The sequence below is a fragment of the Hemicordylus capensis genome, chromosome 10 (assembly GCF_027244095.1).
Source record: "Hemicordylus capensis ecotype Gifberg chromosome 10, rHemCap1.1.pri, whole genome shotgun sequence".
Classification (NCBI taxonomy): domain Eukaryota; kingdom Metazoa; phylum Chordata; class Lepidosauria; order Squamata; family Cordylidae; genus Hemicordylus; species Hemicordylus capensis.
Window position 1 is genome coordinate 20,560,188 of NC_069666.1, and position 11,657 is coordinate 20,571,844.

The following is an 11,657-nucleotide window of genomic DNA, read 5'->3' on the forward strand; positions in this document are numbered from 1 at the left end:
TAGGGCAGAGTCACCCTGCCTGCCTGCCTGCCCCACGGCTGCCACTGCCCCTTCCGCATCTCCTCCTGGAATGGAGGGTATCCAGACATGACTCACTGAGCCCCCACCCCACCCCCGCATTCCAATCTCCTCCAATGCTTCTGGCTGCCTCAAATACTAGCATCAGAGGACAGAGGTGGCTGGGTGGAGCTGCCTTCCTGCCGTGTCCCACCAGAGGGATGCCTGCCCCTCTCCCTCCATTGTCCGAGAGAGAGAGTTGGCCAAGGAGACCTTCCCTGGGGGTCTGAGGAGTCCCAAGGAGAAGCAGGCTCTCTGGCCATCCACTTACCCATCTGTGCCTCCTCTTCATCTTCATCCCTGCAGAGAGGAGGAGAAACAACCTGAAAACCACAGGAAATCGGGGGCGGGGGAGAGTAATGACATGATTTTGGGGCCCGTTCCTACAGCTGGACACACACACACCTCCCTGCAGCTGTCCACACCAGAGCCCAAAGGATGAAGCACCATCCAGGAAAAAAAGAGCCACTCACTTGGGTTCCTCTCCTGAGTGCCGGGACCTAGGGGAAGTTGGGAGAAAAAGTGAGGTGAGATTTTTGGAAATAATGGGGGGTGCTGGGAGGGGGCAGCTTTTGGATTTCCCCACACACACCCAAGTGGGCCCACAGGGACCAGCCATTAGCCAAAGAGGAGGAGAGCTGGTCTTGTGGTAGCAAGCATGTCTTGTCCCCTTTGCTAAGCAGGTTCTGCCATGATTACATATGAACAGAAGACTACATATGTAGTCCATATGTAGTCCATACCCCTCCTAACTGAGCACAATGCATCATTTAAAAGTGGTGATTATCTTATATTTAGCAGGGGGAGAAGAACTCGCCCTGTCTAACAGCAGCACAGCATCCTTCCAGTGACTGTTGCTGTGGTCTGCCTTGATTACTTTTAGATTGTGAGCCCTTTGGGGACAGGGGACCATCTTATTTATGTATTTATTTTTCTATGTAAACTGCTTTGAGAATTTTGTTGAAGAGCACTATATAAATATTTGTTGTTGTTGTTGTTATTGTTGTATATGTGTGAGCACTGTCAAATATTACCCTTAGGGAATAGAACCACTCTGAGAAGAGCAGAAGGTTCCTCGTTCCCTCCCTGGCACCTCCAAGATAGGGCCGAGAGAGACTTCTGCCTGCAACTCTGGTGCCATTCTGGGAAGACAATCCCGAGCTAGATGGACCAGTGGTCTGACTCTGTATAAGGCAGCTTCCTCTCTTCCTATGAAATGCAGTGGGAGTCAACCCAACAAGTGACCTTCAAGGGCTGCCAGCATTTCAAGGAGGAGCTGTGTGGAGTGAATCTGGGTGGTGAGATGGTGGCCACTGAAGTCCACACAGGGAGTGCAACAGCACATGTGAACACAGCAGGCTGGTGTTACAGACCAGGCCTGATTTATATACTAAATATGCTCATTAGCCAGTATACAAAACAGGTCTGGACCAAGTTCTTTTATATTAGTGACCATGTATGATCTGGATGCAAGGAAGAAAGGAGATCAAACCAGTCCTCAAGATTCAATGGGCTTTATTGAGTATAAAAGACTAACAACATAATCTAGCAAAGCAGAAAGCAGAATACTCTATTAATATCAGCAACAGTATTTAAACAGAACATCCTAACCCGTACCAATATTCAACCCGTGTGCCTAACTAAGATATGTGTGTGCAATTAAATCTTCCTAGGGTCTAATACAATTCAGATACAGGCAGAAAAGAAGGGGGGAGGAAGGCTGCGGGCTGGCATGGTTTTGGGGAGATTAGTAGAGGAAAAGGGGGGGGAGAAGGGAGCAGGGAAAGGATGGAGGGGATTCCAGGCTTGTAGGAGCAGCATATTTACCAGGAACAGAGGCTTCTCGTTAGCTGAAGAAGTGAGGCGCTTGGCTGGAGACAGGAGTTGTTGCAGTGCTCAGATCGCGGCTGATAGCCGGAGCATCATGGCTGGGGAGTCTTGACTTTCTCACTGCGCAGTAGAAGTCACAGACAGCCTCTGACCATGGCAGAGTTCCTGCTTTGCCCCGCGGCTTAGCAGCAAAACCCTGGGATTCTCGTGAGCAGCTTTTGCTGTAGGCAAAAGATTGCTAACTCTCTGTCTAAAAAGCCTCATTCTTATAGTGTATTTCTCTTTGATCCTTGAATAGAATCTATTCAAAATCTCCTCTTATCCTGGGTGTCCAAAAAGGTGACAACTTGCTGCTACCTTCTGAACAATGTCTTAATTATTCAGGATATTGGCCAGTCCAGTGAGATCTCTGAATCTCATCTTCTGTAAACTCTGTGCTGAGAAGGGAGGGGCGGGGAAATCTGCATCTAAGATGCTGCAAATTGCATCTTCCCCCAATAGGTGTTAAAATTCAGAGGAGTTAGTAAGGAAATTAGTTGTGAGACAGCAATTACATTATTTCTTGTATATCTCTACCTAGTGTTTTTCTTGTAATTGAAAACAAGAGAATATTTAACATATATGTGTCAGACGTCCAATACATTTGTGGCATCAGTGAGATTAAAATCTACAGACCGATCTCTGTATGCATTTGGCTATGTTGAACTTCCATGGAGAACAGTACAGTTAATCCCTGACAAGGATTTAACACTGACTTCTTGTAAAAGGAAAGGGGGTGGGGGAATCAGCCCCCTGGCTCCTTCCACAGACACTTGGTAGTCAGTGGTATTAGCATATGGATTATAGTATTCAGCATTCAGACCTGGCTTCAATGTGTTTCCTTGCATATCCATTTTAACAACACAATGCTGGATCACCTCCTCCCTTCAGAGCAGGGAGAGCAACATCCTAGTTCACCTTGAGTTCAGGTATCATTTCTTAATATGAAATGAAATCAGACACAGGCCTATATTTCACCATACTTCTGAGTTGGTACCTCTGGTTCTGATATGTTATAGACCGTTCATAACACTGGGCTCCACATCTCCCTGCCCAGACAGGCTAAAAGAAGGGGAGGGCATCTTTCAAATCCAAGCCCGGGCAGCCGTTAGAGTTCGTTGGTCCCTCCATGCCAGAGGCCTACCTGCAGATGGCCCAGGAACAGCAGCCACCCATCCTGACAGCGAACTGAGAAGAAATTGGTGATCTTCGCAATATAGCCAACTGATGCCAGTTGCTGTCCCTTCTCTAGCTGGCTGCCAAGTGAGCTCCCGGAAGAATCCTTGCCGGTGTCCAAGGAGGACCAAGGAGACTTACCTGCAGATTTCCCAGGAACAACAGCCACCCATCCTGACAGCCAACTGAGTTAGGAGCAGAAGTTGCATTTCAATCTGATCCTGACAGCCAACTGATCCAAGTTGCTGCCCCTTCTGGCTGCCAAGTGAGCTTCCGGAAGAATTCTCCAAGGGGAACCATGACGGCAGAATTATGTGGCTGACTGTGAGGTCACCAGATCAGTTACTGGCCACACTGGCTCTGGTTTGAATCCATTCCGTGTCTCAGGGATACAGCTCCAAGTGTCAAAGCACCAGGGGGGAGTAATCCCTGTCCTGCCCCCCCTGCTCCCCACATGTTTCCCCCTTAATCAAATGCTGAAGTCCCTTCTCTAGGATATTCCTCTATGTTCCATTTGGCACTGAGATCCTGTTTCTGTTCAGAATACACAAAAAGAAAGCAAATGAACCTGTGGAAGTCACTGCTTCTAGATGTAGTGATGACCACTCACTTGGATGTGTTTGAAGCAGAGTTGGACACATTCACAAAGGAGGAGAGGGCCCTCAATGGCTAGAGAGAACCTCCAGGTCCACAGGCTGAACCCCAGATGCTGGGGACCTGCAATGAGCGAGACTGTTGCCTGGGCACTCTTACATGTTGCAGGGGACTCAGACGTTACAGAAGACTCATGCAAGGTTTATTGTGAACTTTGTTTCCTCCTGCACAAGCAGCGGGTACACCCCACCCATATCCACGAGCATCCCCACAACGCAATGCAGAACACTCACGTTGCATATGGGGGATCCCCCAAGGATTGGACACTCTAGGTGCCTGTCTCTGTGTGTTGCTGGGCTGAAAGCAGCTCATTTTCACACATGATCAAGTAGCCGGGGGCAAGGGAACGCTCACTCCCTTAAGCTTGGCTAACAGCTGGGGTAATTAGTGGGGCTAGAGGGTGCTGCCCCGACGGTTCACACATGCAGCCTAACTCAGACTGGGCATCCCTAGCCAGGGTTAGGATGCACATGAGAAGAGCCTCCTGGTCTCTCCATTCATTGCTAAGGATGGCTCATTCTGGGTTACACATGATCTCAACATGATAGTTCCCTACCGTGCTGTCCTGATGAAAACAGGGAAGTGTAAACAAGTGTCACATGCTCTGGATTAAGTTAAGATTGCTATTCATTTTTATTTTTATTTACATTTCTATCCCACTTTTCCTCCAAGGGGCCAAGAGCAGTGTACAGGTGGAGAGGGTGAACATTGATAGGCCTCTTCTTAGGCTAGTAACTGAATTACGCTCTGATATCAAGGCTAGGATGAGAGTGGGCCAACAAGGGTCTTTATCAGATCCTATTTCCTAAATCAGATCTTAAACTGCCCTGAGCCATTATTGGAAGGGCAGTATATAAATTAAAAGAAAAGAAAGAAAGAAAGAATTTCATTGGAGAGAGGTGTTAAACAGGGCTGTTTATTCTCTCCCTTTTTACTTAATTTTTATATTAATCATATCTCATTGGCCATGGAATCGCAGTTTTTTCTCCTCTCCACTCAGTGGAAGTAAAGTCTCAATTTTAATGTATGCTGATGACATGGTACTCATCTCTTGCACCAAGATTGGCCTCAGAATAGCAATAGCAATAGCACTTACATTTATATACCGCTCTATAGCCGGAGCTCTCTAAGCGGTTTACAATGATTTAGCATATTGCCCCCAACATTCTGGGTACTCATTTTACTGACCTCGGAAGGATGGAAGGCTGAGTCAACCTTGAGCCCCTGGTCAGGATCGAACTTGTAACCTTCTGGTTACAGGGCGGCAGTTTTACCACTGTGCCACCAGGGGCTCCTTGGTGGGGAAGAATGCTGATTATTGTGAAAGGGAAAAACTGAGGCTAAATCATGACAAAACAAAAGTAGTAGTCTTTGGTAATAGCATCAGTTAATAGCCCCTGCACTTAAAATGTTTTGGGACAAGGTGATAGCTCAGATGTTGTATGGGGTTGAGATCTGGGGATGGGATGGAAAGGCTTTTGCCCAGTTGGAAGTAAACCAGAACAATTTCCTAAGGAGGCCTTTAGGCCTTCCCCAGGGCACATCTACTGCCTATTTAAGGATGGAGATAGGGCTATCCACAATCTCCGTTAGAGTCCATCTAGAATTGTTAACGTACTTTGAGAAATTAGAAAGTCTCCAAGAACACCACGCAGTTAAATCTTATTTACACTATATGGGTGGGACTCAATGGACTAAACATTTGTCTCACATCCTACAGTAGTACTCTCTGTCTCCGGTGGTGGAATTTAGTTCTTGGAGCAGATAAAATATTAGAGATTGGCTCCTCGAACTGGATGCCAGTAGAGATGCCGTTCTGATACAATCATCAAAGTTCTCATTCTGGCTCCCACATCATAAGAAACATAGACATCTCTCTCAGTACCTGGTTAATATTACCAGTACTCCACTGAGAAAGCCTTTTACTTCTTTTTATTTTCAGACTATGCCTTCACCATATCTTGAAGGGCGAGTTTTCAAACTCCCAGTGGAATAGCGCCATTGTCCTTTTGGTACTGGTCAAGTTAAGGGCATCATCCACTATGTCCTTTATTAGCCCTATTTATGATGGGGGCAGACCTGAAGGGGGCAGACCTGAAGACAGATAAACTTAAGGGGTCAGATGTAGAACGTTTGACTTATCTTCTTGCGGATGCGATTCCACATGTCAAGTCGCTGGCATTTGTGTACAGATTAACTATTTTTTAATCAATTTTGGTTTCCTTGCCATTGTAATTGTGAATGATTATTGTGTTACAGTATATATGCGTGTGATTCATTATAAATATAGATTGCATATTTGGTGGTTCTCATAATGATGGGTATTATACTTGTAATTTAGGATCGCTTTTCATTCTCCTATTTTAAATTTAATTGTTGATTTAAAAGAGTGCCTTCTTCTGCACGATCCCCATCGTCCACCTCATTCGTCAGGGGAGGCCCATCTGTGGCTACCTTCAAGTCATTTGGTGGCCACTCAGGGACGGGCCTTCTCAGTTGTCACTCCGAGACTTTGGAATGCACTTCCCACTGACATAAGACTCTCGCCATCTCTAGCAGTTTTTAAAAGATCTTTGAAGACTCAATTTTTAAACAGGCCTTTTAGCTTTTGTAATTTTAAATATTGTAAATTGTTTTCGTTTCAGGCAGCTTTTCGGAGTTTTAATTGATTTTAATGTTTTATTTATTTGTATTTTATGATTGTGAACCGCCCTGAGACTTTGGTTTGGGTTAGTGTATAAATATATTAAATAAATAAATAAATAAATATAGTAATTTTCTCTCATGGTGATTAAATGTATATTGTAGCTTTATTCTATAGGCCATAATATTTAATCAATTTGAATCTATTCAGTCAAATGGTTTACACATCCCTATAATCAACCCTATTAATTGACCCTGCGTAGCAAAGGAGACAATTCATGCTCGCTTCCACGAGAACAACTTAATCCCTCTTCTTCGTCCTTTGCCCCCATCCCCACACTCACTTCTGAATTAAGATACATAGCATCAGGCTGCATATCTGACGTCTGTTAGTGCCGAAAGCATGACTCATTCTGTGATGGCACCACAGATATGGAGTCTGTTCCCTAAGGAGGATCCGTTTTATGCTTCATCTTCTGTATGGCATTCAGAAGGAGGACAGTTATGGAGACCTCTCTTGCTCTGCATGGGGGACATGCAACTCCCTCTTCGATGCAGCTATAAAAGTACAAGGCCCCTGTCCCTTTGACCTGAAAGTCAAACACTACACACCCCTTTGTAGTGCACACAGCATTTTCAAAGGGAGATGTGAACTGTCCGTTGCAATACAGAACACCGCACATGATTCTGGATAAGAGCTTTGTCCTTCATTTAATATGGTGGAAATTTATATACCGCTTTTCAACAAAGGTTCCCCAAGCGGCATATCCTGCTGGAAGTTAAGGGGTGAAAGGAAGCAGCAGAACTATTGCATTCAAATAGGACTTATTTAAGAGCAAACTAAAGCCTAGGAACAGAGGAAGCTGTCATAAACTGAGTCAGACCACTGGTCCATCTAGCTCAGTATTGTCGACCCAGACTGGCAGTGGCTTCTCCAAGGTTGCAGGCAGGGGTCTCTCTCAGCCCTGTCTTGGAGATGCTGCCAGGGAGGGAAGTGCGTGCCATCCACATTCAAGCAGACAGATGCTCTTCCACAGAGCTAAGGCCCCATCCCTTAAGGGGAATATCTTATGGTACTCGCCAGGAGTGTAGCGAGGCTGGCGGCAGCCTGTGTGCAGCCACATGCCGTGGCCCCCTGGCCCCGCCCCCACGTCTGATGTCAGACACAGGGGCCCAGCTAGCCACGCCCCCGCATCTGATGTCAGACACGGGGTGTGTGGTCTCCATCCCAAACAGGGCTGCGCGGCCCCATTTGGAAGGGAGATCAGCCCTCACTGCATTGGGCAGTGTGGGCCAGAGTGACTCTCCCTGCCTTTAAGGCAGGGAGATCCGTTCCAGCCGCACTGCCAATGCAGTGCAAGCCGATCTCTCTCCTAAACAGGGCCCCGTCTGGGAGGGCGATCAATTGGCCCGGCTGCGTTGGCAGCAAGACCAGGAGCATCTCTCCCTACCGCAGGGAGAATTACTCCAGCCACGCTGCCCAACGCGGGCCGATTTCAGCTCTAAACTCCGAAAAAATGCCCCTGCATCTGATGTCAGATGCGGGGGACGTGTCTGGGTGGCAGCCCAGGTACTTTGAACCTGTTCGCCCAATTGTGGCTCCGCCCCTGGTACTCACGTCACCCCTCCAAATTTATGCTCACTACCACAAGATCAGCTCACCTCCCCTAACTAGATTGGATCCATAACATGGAGCATTAAGAAACAGTTCAACAAGACATAAAGAGGGGTGCATAGGAAGGGGTGGGGCTATAGCTCAGTGGTAGCGCATCTTCTTGGTATGCAGACAGTCCCAGCATCAATCCTTGGCAGCATCTCCAAGTAAGGCTGGGAGAGAGTCCTGCCTGAAACTTTGGAGAAGCCGCTGCCCGTCAGGGTCGGCAACGCTGAGCTAGATGGACCAAGGGTCTGACTGAGTATAAGGCAGCTTCCTAGGTTCCTATGATGTAATAGGGGGAGGTACTCAGTGGAAGAGCATCTGTTTTAGCATGCAGAATGTCCCAGGTTCAATCCCTGGCAGCTTCTCCAGGGACTTTTACACACATGGCTCTTAGTTTGCATCTCCTCCGGAATGGAGGGCATGAGTCCACATATCAGCTGGATTTACCCTGAGGTCCCTGTGAGCTATCAGGAACCAGTTCACATACGATTCTGCTTCCCCCCGAATTACTGCTGCGCATTCTAGCTTGGCCTGAATTATGTCCAGGGTAAAAAAAAATCCTGTTTGCGGCAGCTTTTTTTTTTTTAAACCAAGGTTTCTAGTATGCCCCGACGCTTCTCCCGCGATGTGTGCAGGGGCCATTGCCAGTCATTTGGTTTTTTTCAAAACTCAGTGAAGGGGAGTTTGACAGCTGTGTTGGGTACCGTCCACTCTGAGTGATTTGCAATTGTGAGTGAGCACTGGGGGTTGTGGCAGATTGGTGAAATTCTGTGGACGGAGTCCAGAGGGGGAGAGAGACATTCCTGAGTTAAATGCAAGCTTTGCTAGTGCTGCGACTCCAGCCTTTTGGCTACTTTTAATTCATATATGAGTCTCTGGCTTCATCTTATTGAAGCCTAGTCACCCTAAGGTGAGCAGGCTTTACATATGCAGATATTGTTGGAGGTTGTCTGGAACCTAACAATGGAGACTACAGGTTCGATGTAACCTGAGCCCTTTGTGTCTGAGCTGATTCCATGGGGCTGCATTTTTCTGCCTGCAACCTTCCTGCCTGCAACCTTGGAGAAGCCGCTGCCAGTCTGTGAAGACAATACTGAGCTAGATGGACCAAGGGTCTGACTCAATATACTGTATGGCAGCGAGCTTCCTATGTTCATAAGTCCCCATATTCTTCATCACAGAGAGAAAGCAATGATTTCTACTTCAGACTTCCATGGCCTCTTAAATGGCCTGGGGTAGGGGTGGGGGAATATGAGGTGATGAAGGCAGTCACCACGGCAAGTTCATTATAAAAGTCAGCAAAGATCTGGGTCAGATTCGGCAGGTTTGGGTTAAGCGTTCTGTTGTGTGACCCAGCTGCTGGGCAACTTGCCTCGACGGTCTTCCGCAACCCGCTGTCAAACTAACACACACACTCAAAGGTCTCTCGACTCCTCCGCTGGGATACAATTGGTTGGAGAAAAAACCCAGAGCAAGCTGTGTGAACGCACACAGGAAAAAGATCCACAGGGAATGCTGACAAGAACCGACCCTATGTGTATGGCCCATCTAATCATCCGAATTAAAGAGCTGAGAATCTACTCTGAAGAAGATTCACTCTTTGGATACCCCGAAGCATGAAGCCATGTCTAAATATCTCCCAGGTATGATTCGCTCTACATGGATTGAGCCTTATTTTAAAAACTGCCCGGGTCATTCAGATGACTTTTATGTGGCTTATTTCTTAACAGATTGTCATGTGGAGATTACTGGTAGAATGGCAAAATTCTGTGCAGCGGCTTACAAAATAAGATGTGAACAGATTAGCTTGAATTTTCTTGTTTAACACAATCGTGTATAGTTTTAACAATTTTATTCTGTATTTTTAACTGTTTGTGTGCTGTGGTTTGGTCATGGACTGTGAATAAACTATCGAGCTATCTCCCAGGTATGAATACTCTGATGCAAAAAGAGGGTTTATTTATTTATTTATTAATCGAGCTAGGTTCCCATACTGAGAGGCAAACCCAAATCTTGTGTGAAGTGCTCTCTGGAATATTGCACAAACGTCAGGGTAAATCTGCCTGATATGTGAATGCACACCCACCCACCCACCCAAAGTAAAGTAGAGAGAGAGAGAGAGAGAGAGAGAGAGAGAGAGAGATTGAGAGCTCCTCTGAAAAAGCTCCTGCAGATTCCAGGGAGTGAAATCTATACCATCCATGCCCCTAGAGGCACAGCTAATGTGGCTCTCCGTAGAGAGGTTGGGGTTACCACCTTGAAAATGAAAATATGGCTTTGCATAATCAAATTCTGGCTGCATTTGGTTTTCTTCCCAGTCGGTCTAGCGCCTTTAGTGTTAACTGACACCTTTACATCTAAATGGGAAATTGCTCTAAAAACGAAATCACATCAACTGGGCACGTCCCAAGAAGACCTTATAGCGAGGGGTTTAGATCAGGCGTTATGTTTTGTTAGGCAACGACTATTAGATATAGATCTACAGGAAGAGTGTGCTCGACTACCAAGGGGAATTTATATAGGTTCTCAAAATTTCAGTCACAAACCGGCTGAATACTTAGAGCACATGTTTTTACCTACGTTTAGGAGAGCATTGACCCTTGCTCGTTTGAAAGCCCTTCCCTCCGCACTCCTAGACGGGAAATATAAACGAGTCTCATATGCACTGTGTCATTGCCCTTGTGGCTCAGGGGATATAGAGTCAGTTCTTCATGTTATCCTGTACTGTCAATTTTATAGGGATGCTCGTAGTAAGTTTATTGCTCCTCTCTTAAAGAACTATCCTGGTCATAGAGATCAATTTTACTTGGATGTTTTATTGTCTCAAATTTTAAACTTGTTACTTCTGTAAATGTGGCCAAGTTCTGTTTTGTTGCATCCAAACTTCGTAGAGTTTGTAGTAGCAATCTGAATATTTTGTAAATTATAATTGTATTATTTTAAATGTTAAGCTGGTCTAAGGACCGTAATAAATTTACTACTATACCATCCATATGCGTGCAGGCAAATGTTCTCCCACTGAGCTCTGACCCCATCCCCTAAGAAGAATATCCTACAGTACAAAGGAGGAGAGCTGGTCTTGTGGTAGCAAGCATGAATTGTCCCTTTTGTTTAGCAGGGCCCATCCTGGTTTCCATCAGAAACATTCCTATCTGAAGCCACGGAGAACTGCTGCCAGTCAGAGTTGACATTTCTGAGCTAGGTGGGCCAGTGGTCTGACTCAGTAGAAGGCAGCTTCCTGTGTTCCACTTCAAAACAGTTGCCGAAGCGGCTTCCTGTTCCCAAATGCCCTGGGAGGTTCCTGATGAGGATCATAAGATGGTCCCTGTACAGACTGTTAGACCTGCCTTTTGCTTCTTCATAATGCAGCAGGAGTGATGCTGCTCCCAGCTTTGCTGATCTAATAATGAGTTGTTGTCCTCTGGCTTCCTCTGCTTTCCAGGAGCTCTGGAAGACCCAGATGCTGCAGCAAATTGAGACCTAGTTCATCATTGAGTCATTATCTTGTCAAAGAGTGTACATATAATTTCATCTGCAGCGTTGGGCATGGAAGGGATCTTCCAGAAAGCGATTTTCCAGAAACAAGCAATCTAATTAA

The 11,657-nt window shown here is 46.2% G+C and overlaps 1 long non-coding RNA gene across 1 annotated transcript; it reads right to left on the minus strand.

The window, feature by feature from the left end:
• Positions 1–324: 324 nt before the first annotated feature.
• Positions 325–3,358, minus strand: LOC128334954 (uncharacterized). Its single transcript, XR_008311459.1, has 3 exons — positions 3,244–3,358; positions 531–557; positions 325–357 (listed from the first exon to the last, which is right to left on the minus strand). It is a non-coding gene; the product is annotated as an uncharacterized LOC128334954 (long non-coding RNA).
• Between the last annotated feature and the right edge of the window lie 8,299 nt (positions 3,359–11,657).